Source organism: Tenrec ecaudatus, chromosome 13 (genome assembly GCF_050624435.1).
Source record: "Tenrec ecaudatus isolate mTenEca1 chromosome 13, mTenEca1.hap1, whole genome shotgun sequence".
In the NCBI taxonomy this organism is placed as follows: Eukaryota; Metazoa; Chordata; class Mammalia; order Afrosoricida; family Tenrecidae; genus Tenrec; species Tenrec ecaudatus.
This window is the reverse complement of record NC_134542.1, coordinates 40,236,650-40,256,325: the sequence shown is the minus strand read 5'-3', so window position 1 is coordinate 40,256,325 and position 19,676 is coordinate 40,236,650. Positions and strand designations below refer to the sequence as shown.

General features: G+C 39.4%; 1 pseudogene; it reads right to left on the bottom strand.

Moving 5' to 3' along the window:
• Positions 1-2,740: 2,740 nt before the first annotated feature.
• On the bottom strand, positions 2,741-3,266 carry LOC142424427 (eukaryotic translation elongation factor 1 epsilon-1 pseudogene; annotated as a pseudogene).
• Between the last annotated feature and the right edge of the window lie 16,410 nt (positions 3,267-19,676).

The following is a 19,676-nucleotide window of genomic DNA, read 5'->3' as shown; positions in this document are numbered from 1 at the left end:
TTAAGGAGACTATGAATATGTAACAGAAATCAAAGCATGGTCATGAATACCCATTGGAGTCATATTACGAGTTTTGGCCTGGGAGTGGTTTGCTGGATTCCTGACTGCCAAATGTAGCCCCAAGTTGGTCTGTTGTGGCCTTTCCAGTGACACTTCATTCCTTGGCCAACGTTTTTGGTCTAGAGTCAACTATAAGTTGGGACTGTCCTTTCTTTGCAGATTTGGTGGGTCACATACTGCTGTGGTAGACTGCTTTCTCAGGAGGAAACAAGTTACCAGGAAAAGAAATAAAAGCATGTTAATTATAAACTATATATGGGGTATATGTTTGAACATCCCCTAAAATTATCTCTTGGATCCTAGAGGTAGATTCATTTGATAAGTTGCAGAATTTACATCCTTTAATAAGGCTAAGGGGGTTTGGGGTAGTCACAATTTGGTAATTACTAAATAGTTCTGTATACAAAAGGGAAGAGTGAAAAAAAACCAAAAACACCCTACTAATGATAATTAAACATCATGAAGTCCAGTATCATTTGCCCACAGTAACAGTACAATGAAGGTCAACAGCATATGCAGCCATCAAGATAAAGAGATATAATTTAGATTAGAAAAGCCTTATCTTTATTAATGTAACTCAAAGATATCAAATACCAATTGAAGTAAATATAATGCTGAAATAATCATTCTAAAGATGATTTCTTTTGTGGGAAAAAAAGGGGTTTTAAGATATTCATCATTGCCGAATATCTTCAGGAAGAAAAGTTTGAGTAATTCACACTGCAAACAATCTAAAACCAATCTTGTGTATGCCCTACAACAAAATTGGCAAGCCTTTCCCTTTGAGTGGCTTGGCATTTGGCAAGCCAAATGATGCATGAAACTTCCACCAAATGATCCATGAAACTGCCACCAAAAAGCTTCCTGCCTTTAAACCACAACAAGAGGCCATGTTGCCTAGTAGAGATTCAGAGTCAGCATTCCAGGAAGGAGACTCATCAACGCCTGTGGAACTTCCTGTCTTGTCTGACCAAGACCCTGGTTCAGCTGAGCAGCCAACATGAGATCCACAGATTTCAGAAGAGTATCTTTGAAACGTGTTTGGGTATGTACTATATTTTGTGATATTCAAACTATATTTTACTATCATATAAATTAGTAAAGCAAATAGATTCTTAGAATCGCCTAAAATTTTGCAGACTGATAACTTTTCACAGAACTACATGTTATCTGTGGTTCCAGGGTAGTACAGACAACTTGAACATGACTGCTAACTTAAAGTTTGGTACTTTGAACCAACTCAGTGGCATCCCAGAAGAAGTCTGGTGATCTGTTTCTATTAGACTGTAGCTAATGAAACACTCTCTAGTAGTTCTATTCTATAACAAATGAGGTCTCCAGGGATCAAAATAAACATAAAGACACCACAACAATACCTAATAGAATTTTATTCTATAACTAAATCCAAATAATGGGTAATTTTGGTCTACCAAATTTATCTACAGAGAAACTTCAAAGAAATATATAATACACCAATATTCACAGCCTTACTCTTAAGTTCCATCAGAGCTTCTGTCCAAAAATCTGTAAAAAGTATTCATTCACTTATCTTAGGTGTTCTACACTGACCAGAACACTGAATTATGGACAACTAAATGCGGGATTTAATACCTCTGAGGGCTCATGTATTCCCTGACTGTGGCCACAGACGGACTCCCTAACTCTAGCCAGATGTTTTATAAATGAGAAAGACCACAAATCGATCACTATGACAAGGAAAACAATACAAGAATCTGATATAGTAGTGATGGTTCATTAATATCATCTTCACATGCAAAAAGACAATTTCTCTGCAGATCTATCAACGTATTTTAATATTTCATGGTACTGGCGGAGTTAAACATTTTCATCATTACTCAGGTTGGTCTCACTTTGACGAAGCTCCTATTCCCCATAGCCCAGAAATTGTAGCTCAGATAAATGAACACTACTGCTTTAGCTTTACGTAAATTATACACCTAAGCATTCACCAACATGCAAGTTGGTAAAAAATAAGTTTTAATGTACTTCTGGAACCTTTTACAGTTATTACCATGTGTTTCATTTATTACACTGAGAGTATTAAGATATCAAAATATTAACTATGTTTATAGTTAATCTTTATTAGATATGTGTGTTTTGTTCAGAATGTGTTGAGAAACAAACCAATATACCTTGAAGTTTATGGCAAAAACATTTTTTAAATTAACTTTTTTGGGTCAAGAATAAAGCGTCATTTTTTAAACCACATTTACTAGCTCACATAAATATTTTAAAACAAGTCCATCTTTCTTCCCTTTCCTTGGCACAATTTATTATAGATGATAATAAACAAACTAGCTAAATGTCCATTGGGGGAAAATGAATTTTAAAATACAAAAGAGAGGTCAACAAATAGCCAAATACGTCACCCATGGAAAACATTTTTCCTTATGGATTAAGCCACTAAATTGCAACTTTTATTAAAATTTCACCTATAAGTCACAATAATTTATGACTTGATTTTGACAACAGTTTTTACATTTAAAAATTGCAAAATGTCAACCAAAGAACAAACAAAACATTCTAAAAGAAGTGTACACTTTTAAAATTTAGCTCCCGTCAACAAATAATGACTATCAGTTTATGCTAGTCCTCTGGTCCAGAATGCATTTTTCACTTGAAACGTGTTAATAACTCTTCTGTGTGGCCTGGGAACCTTCTAATGGGAACTGGTATACAGTCTGTTCTTGATGAAGACAACACTAGTCAGATGCTGCTTGATCCCTGGGTGGTGCTGAATGGGGCCAAACCAGCGAGACACATTCAGACATTTCTCCTTCTCTTGAACCGTCAGCTCAACTATAAAGTGGTGCAGTCCATAGTATAACAGAATATCGGCTAAGGTAAAGTTATAGCCTGTAAGGTAGATTTTGTCTTCAAGATAAGAATTAACTTCCTTCAGCAGAATGCGGATGTCGTCTTTACTGGAGTGTCCATCTACCTGAGTGACCCTGTATTCCAACCACTGCTGCACGACTGCTTTCTCTTCGGCAGTGCCCCCCAGCAAAGATTCCTTGTTGGCTTGCCTGACTAGATGAGCTGCTATTGTTGTTAATCCTGTTAAACTCAGACCATTGTTTGTTTGAAGAACTGGAATCTGGCGCTCACCGTGGGCCCCGTATTTGTTCCTTTGACTCAGCCCCAGGGACTTCTCAAGCAGCTTCAACTCCGCGGCGGCCGCCATCTTGCGGCGCTAGCTTCCGGCTCAGAACAAAGCATCATTTACTGAATTTCATTTATCTAATTTGGCAGAACCAAGTTGTGATGGCAATAAGAGAAAACTTTAATGGGTGTGTAAATTAGAAAACTTTTTCAATATATTTTGTAATTTATTTCAATTTTTTTTTAATTTCAAGTTTGTAACAATGAAATGTATCTGATAATATATCCACAAGACAGTAAAAGTCACAAGTATTCATTTTCAGAGACCCTCTGCCTCTCAAAAGGAGTGAGCCCCACTCCTTCCACAATCCGTCAGCCTTAGACTGCCCTGAGAGAAATATCCATATCCTGCTGTCACACTCATTCCCTCACTTCTAGGCTGCTGTAGATATATTACAGCCTAAATATATTACAGCCACCCTTAACCCCCTATTCAGGTAGAGTCATTTTCATCCAGGCATTAATTGTACTACTCAACTGATCCTCAGGTTTCATGCTTGCAGCTCAGGTTCTGCTCCCACCTAGGCTTCCCACCTTTCTACTTTAAACATATATTTCTCTCATTCACAACAGATAAAATGTTTCTGAGCAGAGTTTTGACCCAAACAAACACCAACAACATTTCCTTTTATTTTTCCTATAACCCTTATCTTTCTATTTTCCTTCCAAACAAAAGCTTGCAACATTCTTATATATTTTTTCAGTCAGTATTACCCTTTCTTTCATCCTTTCAAAATAAGTAATTTTAAAATCTCTCTATCTTTTTTTAAATGACAACTCTCAAATTAGCACTACCTGATCCTTGTTTTTACTCTTTTCTCTAAAACTCTACCTTCCATCATTTTTATCTTCACCACTAACTGTTTTGCAGGGTCTATTATCCCCCTACGACACCATTCAACAGTGTTAACTGCACTCACAACCCGACCTCTCTGCTACTGCTAATAGTTACACTAAAATGTCAAGGAAGCAACAGAATATATTGGCATGCACAAACAAAAACAAGAAAATCAAAAATTAGTGAACAACACCTAGATGTAAGTGAAATGGAACAACTTATGGAATTATGAGAAAAAAGTAATTCAGAAGAATGATGACTATGCATGTACAATAAATTAAGAAAGAATCTGAGATAAAAAAGGAAAGAATAGAGCTTCTAGAATGAAGACTTATAACATAAACCCCAAACAGAAACCCAGAAGTCAAACACTCTGATACCAGAATTACAAAACACTATGAAAGAACAGAGATATAAAACTGAAGAGGTGGGAATCTGAATTAGTGAACTTGAAGACACATTTTTGACTCCAATATAAGAGAACAAGCAAAAATAGCTATCCAAGAAGTTGGGAAAACCCTAAGAATAACAGTGTGATATTCTATAGTCAAACTCTCCAATATCAAAGATTTGGAAAGAAGTCAGAAAGCAGCCACAGAAAAAAAAAACCACATACAAGAGGGGTAGCAATAAAATAAGCTCAGATGTTTCAGCAGAAACCATGCAGGCAAGAAGGCAATGGACATATTTAAAATCGTGAAGGAGAAAAAAAAAAAAAACTTGTCCTCCAAGAATCTTGTATCCAGCAAAATTATCACTCAAGTATCAGGGTGATGCAAAAGTACTCCCAGACAAGTAGAAATTAATTTTCAAAAATAAGATTATCACATAAAAATACTAAATGAAGTACTATGACTAAATAAATAATCAACAGCTGCAGATAAACCAAATATATAAACCAAATATTAGTAGACAAGAAATAAATCCTCACAAAAATAAACACACTCAAAGCAATATATAAAACAACAGTGAAATGTAGAAAAACAAACAAACAAAAATTAATCAACACACAAATAAAACAAAATAACACATACTGTGGCAGTTACATAATCTGTCAATTTGCAAAGGAATGGAGGCTAGCCCATCAATCAGGTCTCAGTTGTTGACCTCATTTGGAGGCACAAAGGGGATAAGTAGCTCACTGGAGGCCAGATACACTCTCTGCTTTGTCTTCCTGTTGACAAGACAAATGGAACTACACTGACGGAGCCAATCAACTACACCTCCTAGACCAGCGGTTCTCAACCTGTGGATCACAACCCCTTTAGGAGTCAAACGACCCTTTCACAGGGGTCACCCAATTCATAACAGTAGCAACATTACAGTTATGAAGTAGCAATGAAAATAATTTTATGGTCGGGGGTCACCACAACATGAGGAACTATATTAATGGGTAACAGCATTAGCAAAGTTGAGAACTGCTGTCCTAGATCTATACAGAACACTCCATCCAACCACAATACAGTCGACATTCTTCTCCATTAATATAGAACATTCTTAAGAATAGATCACATGTTAGGGTACAAAGTAAGTTGTGATAATTAGATGGTTTTAAGTCAACTTGAATTTTAAGAAATTGTAGTCGGGGGATGTCCAATATTTCAATCTGGTCACAGACTGATGACTCCTTAGATGTGAGGCTTTATTGTAAGAAGAAATGGAAAACCTCTCTCACTCTCTGCCCGCTGACTTCCTGCCTCCTGGAATTCTGTCTAACTTCCGGAGCAACTACAAGTGGGCCACCTGATCCTGAGAGCTGTTGGAGCATTTCTATGTTTCCACTAACCCTGAATTACAGGATTCTGCACCCACCATGGCCCATGATCTTCCTGCTTCCTGCCTCACTTTTCTGTGTCACCAGCCTGTAGCTATGTCAGTTTGTAGCAGGACTTATGGACTTGAGCTGGACTGGGCTGGGATGCCTTCTTGTTAGATAATTATTTCTTAATATTAAACATATATGAGTGTCCTGGATTTGTTTCTCTACACAATCCAGTCTAACACCCAGCCTTAACAATTTTTTAAATTGAGATCTTACAATTTATTTTCTCATATCACAATGCTATAAAACTAGAAATCATCAATAGAAGGAACAGAAACATAAAGACAAACACATGGAGACCGAACAATATACTACCTAAAAACAACTGGGTAATAAATCAAATAAGTGGATGAAATTTTAGAATTCTTTGAAACAAATAATAATACAACACACCAAAATTTAGAGATACAGCTAAAGCAGTTATTAGAGGTAAATTTATAGCAATAATCTAAGACAAATAAAGAGGTAACATCCAAAGTCAACACCTTAACACAGCATCTTCAACAACTGGAGTAAAGGCAACAATATAAATCCTCAAACAAGAGAAGAAAAGAAATCACAATGAGCAGAGCAGAAATAAAATAAAGAATTTTTCAAAAAAAATCAAGACGAGAAGTTGGATCTATGAAAGGATTAATAAAATTGGAAAAGCACTAGTGAACTTAACAAAGGAAAAGAAAGAAAATATGTAAATACCTGGAATTAGATACAAAGAGGGTGACACCACAGCAGATCCATATCAAGTAAAAAAATAAATAAGTATGCATTACTATAAAAAGACTTTCCTCCAAAAAGTTTGATAACCTAAAAGAAATGGAAAAATACCTAGAAATACTCCATCTCTCCAAATGAATGCAGATGGTTGTGGAAATCTCACCAGACCCATAACAAAAGAAAGTCAAGGGAAGTCATCAAGAAACTTCCTACCCAGAAAACCCAGAACCAGATGGCCTCAAAGGGAATTATGCCAAGTATTCAGTGTACAGCTGTCAGCAGTACCACACAAAATTACTCTGGATTATACAAAAGGACAACAATCTCCCCAATTCATTCTATGACATGAACATAACTCTGATATTAAACCCAGGCAACCCCCCCACAAAGACAGAAAACTACAACCCAATATCCCTCATGAACATAGATCCAAAAATTCTAAACAAAATTCTGGATATGAGAATCCAACAATATATCCAAAAAAATATTTCACCTTGACCAAGTGGGATTCCTGCTATGGATGCAAGGATAGTTCAACATCCGAAAAACAATCAATGTAATTCACCACATAAACAAGACATTGAACAAGAACTACATGATCATATCAATAGATACAGAAAAAGAATTTGACAATATGATAAAAAACACTCAAAAAATAAGAATAGAAGGAAAATCCCTCAGTATAAAAAAGGCCATATATGATAAACCAACCACCAATATGGACAAACTGAAAACGCCTTTCCTAAAAAACAGGAATCAGACAAGGATGTCTTTTATCACCACTCTATTGAGCATCATGCTGGAAGTCTTAGCCAGCTCCATTAAACAAAAAGAAATCAAGGGGATATAATTGGGCAAATAAGTGAAGCTCTTGCTGCTTACAGATGTTGTGATTTTATATAAAGGTAACTCAAAAGACTACATGAAAATTTGGGGGGAAACAATCGAGGAATTTGGTAAAATAGTGGGTATACAAGATTAGGAGGCAGAAGAAAATGCATACAAATGAAAAAGTCTGTAAATGGCACCATGAAAACAATATCATTTATTATAGTCCGTCGAAGGATACCTAGGAATCTAAAGAAACAAAACAGCTTCACAAAGAAAACTACAGAATGCTTTTACAAGAAGCCAAATTAGATCTACACAAAGGGAAGGATATATCACCTGTTCGTGGATCACCTGGTTTAATATTGTGAAGATGTCAATATTACCCATAGCACGCTATAGATATAATGAAATCCAGATCCAAATATCAATGTCATTCTTTAAAGAAACTAGGGGGAAAAACCCTACTTACCCACTTTATGTGGAGTGAGAAGAAATCTAAGATAACCAAAGCACTCCTTGAAAAGAAGGACATAGGTAGGAGGCCTTGCAGGGCCCAACCATAAAACCTGTTATATAGCCACAGAGCCAAAACAGCCTGGCACCGGTTCAAGGATAGCTGCACAGGCAAATGGAACAGAATAGAAAACCCAGAAGTAAATGAATGCACTTAAAGGCAACTGATCTTTGACAAAAGACCAAACGTTTTTAATAAATGGTATTGGAATATTTGTTTTATCCATAAGCACAAGAATGCAACAGGACCCATACCTCCCCCATGTACAAAACACTAAAGATGAATTAAAGACTTAAGTGTACATCCCAGAGTTATGCAGATCATCAGTGAGAAAACTGGGACATTTGAAGAGTTCTGTTACAGGGCATACCCACTATAATAGAAGAGGCACACACAGTAGAAGGCAAAATAGATGAATGGGAACTATTTAAAATAAAATATTTTTCACATAAAATACTATATCAAAAGAGTAAAACAAGAGCCCAAAGATTTGGGAGGAGGGATTTAGTAGTGACACAATGGACTGAGCAAGGCTTGAATTACCAAAATGTATAGAATTCTACAATACATCAATACAAAAATTACAAATGAACCGATTAAAAAGTAGGCAAAATACACGAATAGAGAGTTCACCAAAAAAGACACTTGAATGTCTAAAAAATACATGAAAAAATGTTCATGATCACTAGCCATCCTAGAGATACAAATCAAAATTATGACAAGTTATCACCTTACATCCATAATGATTGCCCAATTCAAAAAAAAAAGAAAAGTAAAATTTCTTGCGAGGATATAGAGAGTTTGGACCTCTTATACACTATAGGTGGAGTTTTAAATATGTAAAATCACTGTGGAAAGCAATATAGCACTACCTAAAACAACTTAGAATAGAAATACCACACAACCCAGCAATACCAATACTGGACATATTTCCCAAAGTAAAATAAAGAACACTAACAAATGTATGCTCTTCCATGTTTATTTCAGCAAAGTTCTCAATAGCAAGAAGGTAGAAAGAGTCCAAATACCCATTAGTAGAAGGATGGATAAAGAAACTCTGGCATATTCCCACCATGGACTACTATGCCTCCTTAAAAAGCAGTGACAAAACCATGGCACACCTCATGACATGAACGACCTTGAAAACAGTATGCTGAATGAAATTGGCCAATCACAGAAAGACAAATATTTTATGAGACAACCACTATAAAATTAGCACCAATACAAAGTTAGGCTTCTGTTCTCAAATTATCTAATCTTCTATTCAGGTTTCCCAGGCAATGAGAGAGTGTGCCTGCCTGGCACTCTTATTTGTACAACTTAAAAGTCAATAGAACAGAGGAGACTTCACCTCTACCAGGCCAGTTTCCCCTGATGCCAAGAAAGGGAAAAGACCAATCAGTCCTTGCCATATAGCGTTATTCTACAGCCACTCCAAATGAATGGATGTTCCTACAAGAGCATTGAGTGAGTGTTCCTGGAAACCAAAATCAAGAGGTGATGGGGTTGAGGGCATGTCTCTCCCAGAGAAGGCAACTATGCTTTGGTCTCTCCCAGAGAAGGCAACTATGCTTTGGTCAGTGGTTAAATCATTATGGGTATCTTGCCATTAGGAAAAATGCTCATCATTAAGTACATAGACCACCAATAGGAGAATAAACTTGATATCACACCCCTAATCAAGCACTCTTTCCCTACGTAGTTTGCATTAGACCTTTGTGTCACAGGCTGTGTACTATACACAAACACTTTAGACTGTGTCTTTTCAAGGTGCACAACATCCTTCCAAGACTACACCAGAAAGATCTCACTTGGAATTCCCACTAAGTGGACTGCACTCTACTTTAAACACACCAATACCAGATTAAAAAAACTGCAATACTCCCATGCTTCTCAGGCTGAAATGAATGAATGTGAGAAGAAGCATATGACTTCTATCCTAAGGATATAAATGTGGAAGCCATTGGACTTGGTCCAAAATTCTTGCCTTACGAGCATCCAATAAGTAGCAACTGAATACTAAAATGTGTGTGCTATTTTCACACTTGTTTTACCTTTTTATGACATGAAAAGCTCAATTCTTCTACCTTTGTGAATGTGTATTACTGAAAGTTTCACCCTATCTCCAACCTTCATTGCTACTCTAAGTAAAATCCACTCAAACACTGTAGAAATCAACAATATATGTATTTTGGTCTGAAAATTTTTCCTATACAGATGTATACTTTCTTTGTCTTGACAGTTTTAAAAATTATATGCCATTGACTGTATCAATGGTAAAACCAATAGAACTACTACATGCCCCACAGGAACAATTTACCATGGGATAATTCATAATGTCCTTCAACAAGATATTAATAATGTCCTTAAAGTGAACCAAAGAAAGATATTAACCAGAGATTTATGAATGAATTTTGAGCTCACACTTAATTGTAGCCCGAATCTAAGAACAATTAGTTCTTATGACATGGCCCTGCTCAATATCTACCCCCATTAAGCAATCACTGAAGATGTAAGATGTGGGCACTATAGGAAAGTATGTTAAAGAAAGCAAACGGTGTCTGGCTATCAGAAATAATAGCATTAGGCGTCTTACATGTTTGTTTTAAAACAAGCAGCCATGTAAGTGAGACGTTCGTTAAATCTACGTGGAAAAAGCACAGCAGCCTGTGTAATCCAAGAACTGTAAATAATAAAATACAAACCCTCAAGAGGGAATGGTATTAGACTTAAATTCTGAACACCTACTTTTCGGAGTCTGTGGAGGGCAGTGAAAGCTCATTTGCAGGCTCCCTTATCTGGATTAAGCTTCTGGTAAATTTCTTCTGAAACAGCTATTAAAAAAAAACAAAAAAAAAATTTGTAAACAAAAACTGAGAGAAAAAAACCTACCTTATTGAAATATTCTCGATACATTTTTCTTCCATCAGCAAACTTAATGTTCACATTATTCCTGGAACATTTACATCACTGAAAATTTACAAACTCACTGCCATCAAGTCAATGCTGACTCATAGTAACGCCTTGTGGGTTTCTAAAATTAATGTTTTTCAGAGAAGAAATCCCAGTCTTTCTTCCTTGGGGATGCTGGTGGTTTTGAACTGCTAATCACTTGGATCACAGCTCAACTAGTAACTACTACACATAAAACAAATTGAGATCTTTTTTTTTCTTATTTGTGCCTTTGACAGGTAAGTATTGGACTACTAGCTACAAAGTCAGAGGTTGCTCCACAGGAGAAATGAGCCCATCTGCTACTGTAAAGAATTACACAACAGTTTCTGTGGCATTTTTCTCTGAGCAGGAAACAAAATCTCACAGCTGCATGTTGTTCTCTTAATTTGGCCATTACAAAAAATCCCAGTCCTAGAGAAACTGTTTTTATAAAAAAAATTTCACTGTGACCAGAGAGAACCTTCCCAGGCAATGCCACTGCGTACACTAATTCAGAGCGAGTTGCTTGATGCTCACTTAGTGGGGGAAATGTGTACTCTGAAAGGTCCACTCCACCCAGCATGGTTATGGATTTTTTTTGGGGGGGGTAACTCCGTGTGTGTGTGTGTGTGTGTGTGTGTGTGTGTGTACACACAGACAAATACACTTATCTTATATATTTACATATATACCTTTCTGTATTTATACATATATATGTAATTTTACTTCCTTAGTCTTTCCTCTCAAATAGAGTAGATCCTAATGATGTAAATGGAACAAAACTTCTGAAACCTTATTTACTGATGAGACATGACTCAAAGTGAGAATAATCAGCTGTAAACATTCATGAATTTTGGACTGTATGAAGTATGAATCTAGAGAAATCGGAAGTTGTCAAAATTGAAATAGAACACACAAAGACCAATAGCGTAGGTATTAGTGAGCTGAAGGGACTGGTATTGGCCATTTTGAATCAGACAATCAGACTTAAAGGACAAGTTGAAGAGAAAGAGGATCATATTATTCAGAAAAAAGAACACTTAAATCCTATCTTGAAGAACAATGGTGCGACTTCCGGGAAGATGGCGACGGAGTGACACACACCAGAGGGACTCCGCAGAATCCAGCCCAGGAGAGTTGCTCAGAGTGAAATTCAACGCCACTGGATCGCAGGAGGTGCATCACAAAGATAAGTAGGCACAGATCCACGGGGTCTTGAGGGGCTGGGGGCTTTTGGCTTACCTCAGTGGAAGCCGGCTGGGGCTCGACCCTAGTCCAGTTGCCGGATCTGCCCAAGCTGGGACCATTTGGAGCCTGTAGCAGGGCTTGGTCTCAGCACAGCCACAGTTTTTCCCTATCTGCCTCAGGGCAGGAACGGGACGCTTGCGGCTCCACCGGCAGGGATTGGGGTTCATCTACATTGCTGCTTCTGTTTGCGTCTCTGCTTTATATTCCCACACAGCCTTGGAGGGCTGCACAGGGGCTTTTTCAAGGCACAGCCGCAGCCGCAGCCGCGCCGCGTGGTCTAAGCAGGGAATAAACCCAAATCCCCACAGCTCCATAGGCAGGGATCAAGCTTCAGCTACACGGCGGAGTCTGTTAACATCTCTGCTCTCTGTCCCCCCATTTCTCTGGGGGCGGCTCAGCAGTTTTCTTGCGACCCTTCTTGGGGCTCAGCTGTGAACTACCGCTGGGGCTTGGGGCAGGGAGTAAGCCCTTGTAGATCCACAGGCAGGGAGTGGGACTCAGCTACATAGTTTCTTTTGCTTCCCTCGCTTCCCTGTACCCCTGCACAGTCTAGTCTCACTTTTTGATTTTTCTCACCCCCCTTGTTCCTGCCCTGCTCTCTCACACTCCATTGCGGACTTACGGGGCACTCCCATTGCCCTAGGGCATTTGCGCCTGGGTCACACCCAGCTAGGTGAGCTCCACCCTGCATAGATAGCCCAAGGCTAGGGTAAGGCCTGCTTGCTCTCCAGGGGATACTCCTCAGACTTCTCACCAGGGAGTTCCTGCCTGTGTACCTGGGGACATAAGGCAGCTCAGCCAACACTTATCAATATTCAAATCAATAGCGGGAACTTCAGCCCAGCCTCTGCAACACTGGTGCAGGCAGTCGATCTGCCATCTGGGGCACTCCCCTGATAGGGAAGCCACAGGAAGATAAAGTGGTAGGTTAATCCCATAGCAAAATCAGCTGTAGGCAGATCGAAGAAGAATTCCTATAAGTCTTCCAGAGAGAGACTAGAAAATGGCACCTGGTCCCTCAAAAACAACTCAACGCAAACAGCCATCACCCCCAACGACCTCAATGAAAAAACAGGAGAAACAAAAGGCAAAGGAAGAAGATGTCCTGAACATAACAACATACATAGAAGAAGCAGACACTGAGATGCCATACAAAGAAGCTCTCAGAATGGTGCTTGGAGCGATGCAGAATATGAGGGAAACACTACAGAAAAAGGATGAAATGAAAGAGGAGATAAAAGACACATACCAAAGGAAAATACAGGAGCTTGAGGAGCAGGTAACGAAAAACAATAGCAGAATCATGTTCCTTGAGAATCGATTGGAGGAATCAGAGAACCGCATCAGTGGCGTGGAGGACAGCCAAGCAGACTTTAATAAACGTGAACAAAAATCTAATAAGAGCATCAGAGAAGCCGAAGAAAACCTAAGAGCTATGTCTGATGCTATGAAGCGGAACAACATTAGAATTATTGGCCTACCGGAGGAAGACACAACAAAGAAGTCATCTGCAACAATAGCGAGAGAATTCTTGGAGGAAAACTTCCCCAGCCTAATGAATGAAAACCAAGCAACCATCCAGGAGGCTGAAAGAACACCAGCACGACGGGACCCCAAGAAGAAGTCACCAAGGCACATAATAGTTAAACTTTCAAACTTTGAGGAAAAGGAGAAAATCATGAGAGCAGCTAGGGAAAAGCAAGCAATCACATATAAAGGTTCTCACATAAGGATATGCTCAGACCTATCAGCAGAAACTATGAAAAAAAGGAGAGAGTGGAGTAACATATTCCAAAAATTGAAAGAAAACAATGCAAATCCAAGAATACTCTACCCAGCCAAATTATCGATCAAGATCAATGGAGAAGTAAAAGTCTTCCCAGACAAGGAAAAACTCAAAAAATACGTTACAACAAACCCAGCCTTACAAAAGATCCTCGCCGACTCAGTATGGGCAGAAGAACAACACTCACCAAGCACAAATAAGAGACCAGCACATAGAACAACCTCACCCAGAGCACAACAAAGAGAAAACAGACCCCAAGATAGCAATGGCTTAAGGATGGAAAGAAGTCAATAATGATACACACACTAATGAGAAAGGAAAGTAGGAAAACTCCCAACACAAAAAGTATAAAATGGCATCACAGAGTCCGCACATGGAGATAATAACCCTGAATATCAATGGCCTGAACTCAGGCATTAAAAGACTGAGACTAGCAGAATGGCTTAGAAAACACAACCCATCAATTTGCTGCCTACAGGAGACACATCTCAAGGTTACAGACAAAAATAGGCTGAGAATCAAAGGCTGGAGAAGGACCTACCAAGCAAACAGCAACACAAAAAAAGCAGGGGTTGCAATCCTTATCTCGGATAAAATTGACCTCAAAGTGCAAACCATAAAAAGAGATAAGGAGGGACACTATATAATGCTCAAGGGAATGATAGACAATGAACCACTAAGCATTGTAAACATATATTCCCCGAATGAGAGACCAGCTCAATACGTGAACCAAACACTCCAAAAGATTAAGAAAGAAATCACAGACTCGACAATTATACTGGGCGACTTCAACACACCACTCACTGAGAAAGATAGATCACAGGGAAAGAAACTCAACAAGGAGACTAGAGAGCTAAACTCCACAATTAAACAATTTGACCTAATAGATATTTACAGAGCTTTTCATCCAAATACAAAAAATTTCACATTCTTTTCAAGTCCCCATGGCACATATTCAAAGATAGACCACATGCTGGGGCATAAGGCAAATCTACATAAATTTAAGCACATTGAAATAATACAGACCTCTCTCTCTGACCACTGTGCCATAAGACTGGAAATCAACAAAAGGAAGACAAAGAAAATAAAAGCAAATAATTGGAGGATGAATAACTCTCTACTGCAAAAGGAGTGCATACTGGTGCAGATCCGAGACGAAATCAGGAAATTTCTCGAAACCAACGAAAATGAGCACACGACGTACCAAAACTTATGGGACACAGCAAAGGCAGTCATCAGAGGAAGGTTCATAGCAATACAAGCACACCTGAGAAAGGAAGAGAGACTCATGACGGATATGCTGACACAAAATTTACAAAAACTAGAGCTGAGTCAGCAGGACAACCCTACTAATAGCAAAAGAAAAGAAATTATAAAAATCAGGGCTGAGATTCAGGAGAGGGAAAATAAAAAAACTATGGAAAAAATTAATATCACTAAAAGTTGGTTCTTTGAAAAGATAAACAGGATCGATAGACCATTGGCAAACCTAACCAAAGAAAGGAGGGAACAAATCTCAATAGCAAGAATAAGGGATGAAAGAGGGGCCATTTCAACAGACCCTAATGAAATCAAAAGGATAGTTACACAATACTATGAAGGATTGTACTCCAATGAATTCAACAATTTGGAAGGCATGGACAAATTCCTGGAAAAACAATCCCTCCCTAGACTATCCTCGGTGGACATCAAGAATCTCAACAGACCCATCGCAATAGAAGAAATAGAAAAGGTTATCAAGGGATTACCAACAAAAAAATCCCCTGGACCAGATGGATACACTGGAGAATTCTATCAAGCATTCAGGGAAGAACTAATACCAATCCTACACAAACTTTTCCAGAACATAGAAAAAGATGGCAAACTCCCAAACTCCTTCTATGAAGTTAGTATAACTCTGATACCCAAACCGGGCAAGGATCCCACAAGAATCGAGAAGTACAGACCGATATCCCTAATGAACATTGATGCAAAAATCCTTAACAAAATACTAGCCAACAGAATACAAAAGTATATAAAACAAATAATTCACCATGACCAAGTGGGATTCATACCAGGGATGCAGGGATGGTTCAGCATACGAAAGACCATTAGTATTATTCGTCACATTGACATGAAAAAGTATAAGAATCACATGATAATATCAATAGACGCAGAAAAAGCATTCAACAACATCCAACACCAATTCCTGTTTAAGACACTAGCGAAAATAGGAATGGAAGGAAAGTTCCTCAAGACAATACAAGCTATATATGAAAAACCAACAGCCAAAGTCATAGTCAATGGAGAAAAGACTAACACAATCCCACTGAAAAAGGGGACCAGACAAGGATGCCCCTTGTCTCCACTCCTATTTAATATCGTGCTGGAGGTTTTAGCTAACAGCATAAGGCAAAGAAGTGACATCAAAGGTATTCGTCTGGGGAAGGAAGAGGTGAAACTATCGTTATTTGCAGATGATATGATTTTATATATGGAAAATCCCAAAAGTTCCACAAGGGGAGTACTGGAAGCAATAGAGGAGTTTGGCAGAGTGGCAGGATACAAGATCAACAAACAGAAGTCCATCGGACTGTTATACACATCAGATAAGACCACAGAAGAAGAGATCAAAAAGGTGGTACCCTTCACAATAGCCAAACACAAACTGAAATATCTAGGGATACACTTGACTGAAAAAACAAAAGATCTATATAGGGAAAACTATAGAACACTATTACAAGAAACCAAGAGCGACCTCAACAAATGGAAGAATATTCCATGCTCTTGGATTGGGAGACTTAATATAGTTAAGATGTCAGTTCTGCCAAAGGCACTATATAAATTTAATGCTATCCCAATACAATTACCATCATCTTTCTTCAAAGAAATGGAAAAACTGATTACCAACTTCATATGGAGAGGGAAGAAGCCCAGAATTAGCAGAGAACTCCTCAAGAAGAAGGACACCGTGGGAGGGCTTGCTTTACCTGACTTTGGCACATACTATGCAGCCACAGTTCTCAAAACTGCATGGTATTGGTACAATGACAGATACTCAGACCAATGGAAAAGAACTGAAAACCCAGAAATAAAAGCATCAGCATACACACAGCTGATCTTTGACAAGGGCCCCAAAAATATCAAATGGGAAGCAGATGCCCTCTTTAACAAGTGGTGCTGGAAAAAATGGATATCAACATGCAGAAAAATGAAGCAAGACCCTTATCTCACTCCATGCACAAGAATAAACTCAAGGTGGATCACAGACCTTGAAGTTAAACCCCAAACTATTAGGGCCATCAATGAGGGAATTGGGACCAACTTGAGAACTTTGGCGCAGGGAATACACATGCTATCAGAAATAGGGAAGGACACAAACACAGAGGAGGCACAAATCGACAAATGGGATATACTGAAGATAAAACACTTGTGTACATCTAAAGAATTCACCAAGAGAGTAATAAGAGAGTCCACAGACTGGGAAAACATCTTTAGCAATGACACATCAGACAAAGGCCTTATTACTAAAAGCTACAGTACTTTGCTAGCTTCCAAAAAGAAAAAAACCAATAGCCCACTTGAAAGATGGGCAAAGGACTTGAACAGAAGTTTCACAGGGGCAGAAATCCGAATGGCCAACAAACATATGAGAAAATGTTCCCGATCTTTAGCCATAAGAGAAATGCAAATTAAAACAACAATGAGGTACCACCTGACACCCTCAAAGGTAGCCCAATTCAAAAAATCAGAAAGCAACAAGTGTTGGAGGGGTTGTGGGGAGACAGGAACTCTCATCCACTGCTGGTGGGACTGTAAGTACGTACAGCCACTATGGAAATCAATCTGGCGATACCTAAAACAGATGGAAATAGAGTTACCATATGACCCAGCAATCCCCCTACTGGGCATATATCCAGAAGAGGCAAGAAACAAACCAAGACCAGACATCTGTGCTCCAATGTTCATTGCGGCACAGTTCACAATTGCAAGGAGTTGGAAGCAACCCAAATTTCCATCAACTGACGATTGGATTAAAAAACTGTGGTATATACATACAATGGAATACTACGCATCACTAAAAAGCAGTGATGAACGTATGAGGCACATAGCGGCATGGGAAGAACTGGAGGAAATCATGCTAAGCGAGGTAAGTCAGGCACAAAAGGACAAGTACAACATGAGTCCCTGAGGTAAGAATTAAAAAAAAATTTTTTTTTTAAAAGCAAAAGTGGCATAGGGAAAAAAGCTACTGTATACAAACATTTTAGGGGTGAAGACGGTGTAGTATGGAAGAGACCAGACCAAAACCAGGGATGTACATGGTAGACAATGGTGGAGGAGGTGGGGAAAGGAAAACAAAAGGATGAATACAAGGAAGAAAAGGGTAGTGGGGTCATGGGGCATTAATCCACCCAAGGGGAGGGTATTGTTTATATCTCCACAGGGAAAGTGGGACCAGACTTCAACCCAGTGTCGCAAGGTGTGAATGCAATATCCCGGCGTGGAGGAGGGAACCAGTGGAGAGGTCTGGGAGGCTGGCCCCAGCACCATAAATTAAGTGGATTCCTGCCCTTCCCCGAAAAGAATTTGTTCCAAAGGACATTGACTCCGCAGCTCCGGGAGATGGACATATCTGATCAGAGCACACGGGAGCAGATGAAGGGGCAGGAGGAGAGAGTGGAGCACAGCCTGGCCCACCAGGCCGTGATGATGATGTTCCTGAGTAGAGCAGCCAGTCCACAGAGAGAACAACATGGCTGGCCCTACTATGAGACATGATGCCCCTCAGTGACTAAGGGCGATACAGGGGACAGCACTGGAGACACAGTGTGGGAATTGCACCTGACCAGATCCCACCACACCGAGGCAAATCACTGGGGGAGTGCAGCGGAACAGCAAGGGAATGGAGTGGCAAGGTCCCCAGGGAATGCTGAAAGTGGACTTTGGGGCCAGGGCGTGGTGCCCCAACAGATTGGACTGGAAAACGCTCCTAAGGGCCAGCAAACGATCCCTGAACTAACTACAAGCTTTTCTCTTGTGAACTGTTTTGTTCTGTTCTTTGTCAGTGGTTTGTTTTTGTTGTTTTGTTGTCTGGTTGTATACTGTTGCTTTGTTTTCCTCTGTCTTGTTTTCGTGCATGTTAGTGACTCCACAGGTCTGTCTGAATAGGACAGGCTGGATGAACTATCTGGAGGAAAAACAACGGGACCGACAGTTCTGGGGGGACTTGGGGTGGGGGGTTAGGGGGTTAAGGAAGTGGTGTTAACAAACCCAGGGACAAGGGAAAAACACGGGACCCCAAATGGTAGAGAAGGGGGAGTGGCAGGCCTGGTGGGAAATGATCAAGGGTAAGGTTGCTTAGAGAAGAGGTATACACTAGCCCAGGTGGCGATGAAGCATGGTAGTAGGGCAGGAGGAAAGTCAAGGGAGATGGAGGAAAGAGCTAGGAGTCCAAGGGCATTCATGGAGGTCTAGACAAAGACATGTACATGCAAATATATGTAGGAGGATGGGGAAATAGATCTATGTGTCTATATTTATAGGTCAAGTATTAAGGTGGCGGAAGGACCTTGGGCCTCTACTCAAACACTCCCTCAATGCATGAATACCTTCTTTTATTAAATTGGAACTCTATGATGCTCACTCTCCCGACACAACGGCTGGAGCCAAAGTGGGTGAACAAGTAAATGTGGTGAAGAAAGCTGATGGTGCCCGGCTATCAAAAGAGATAGTGACTGGGGTCTTAAAGGCTTGAAGATAAACA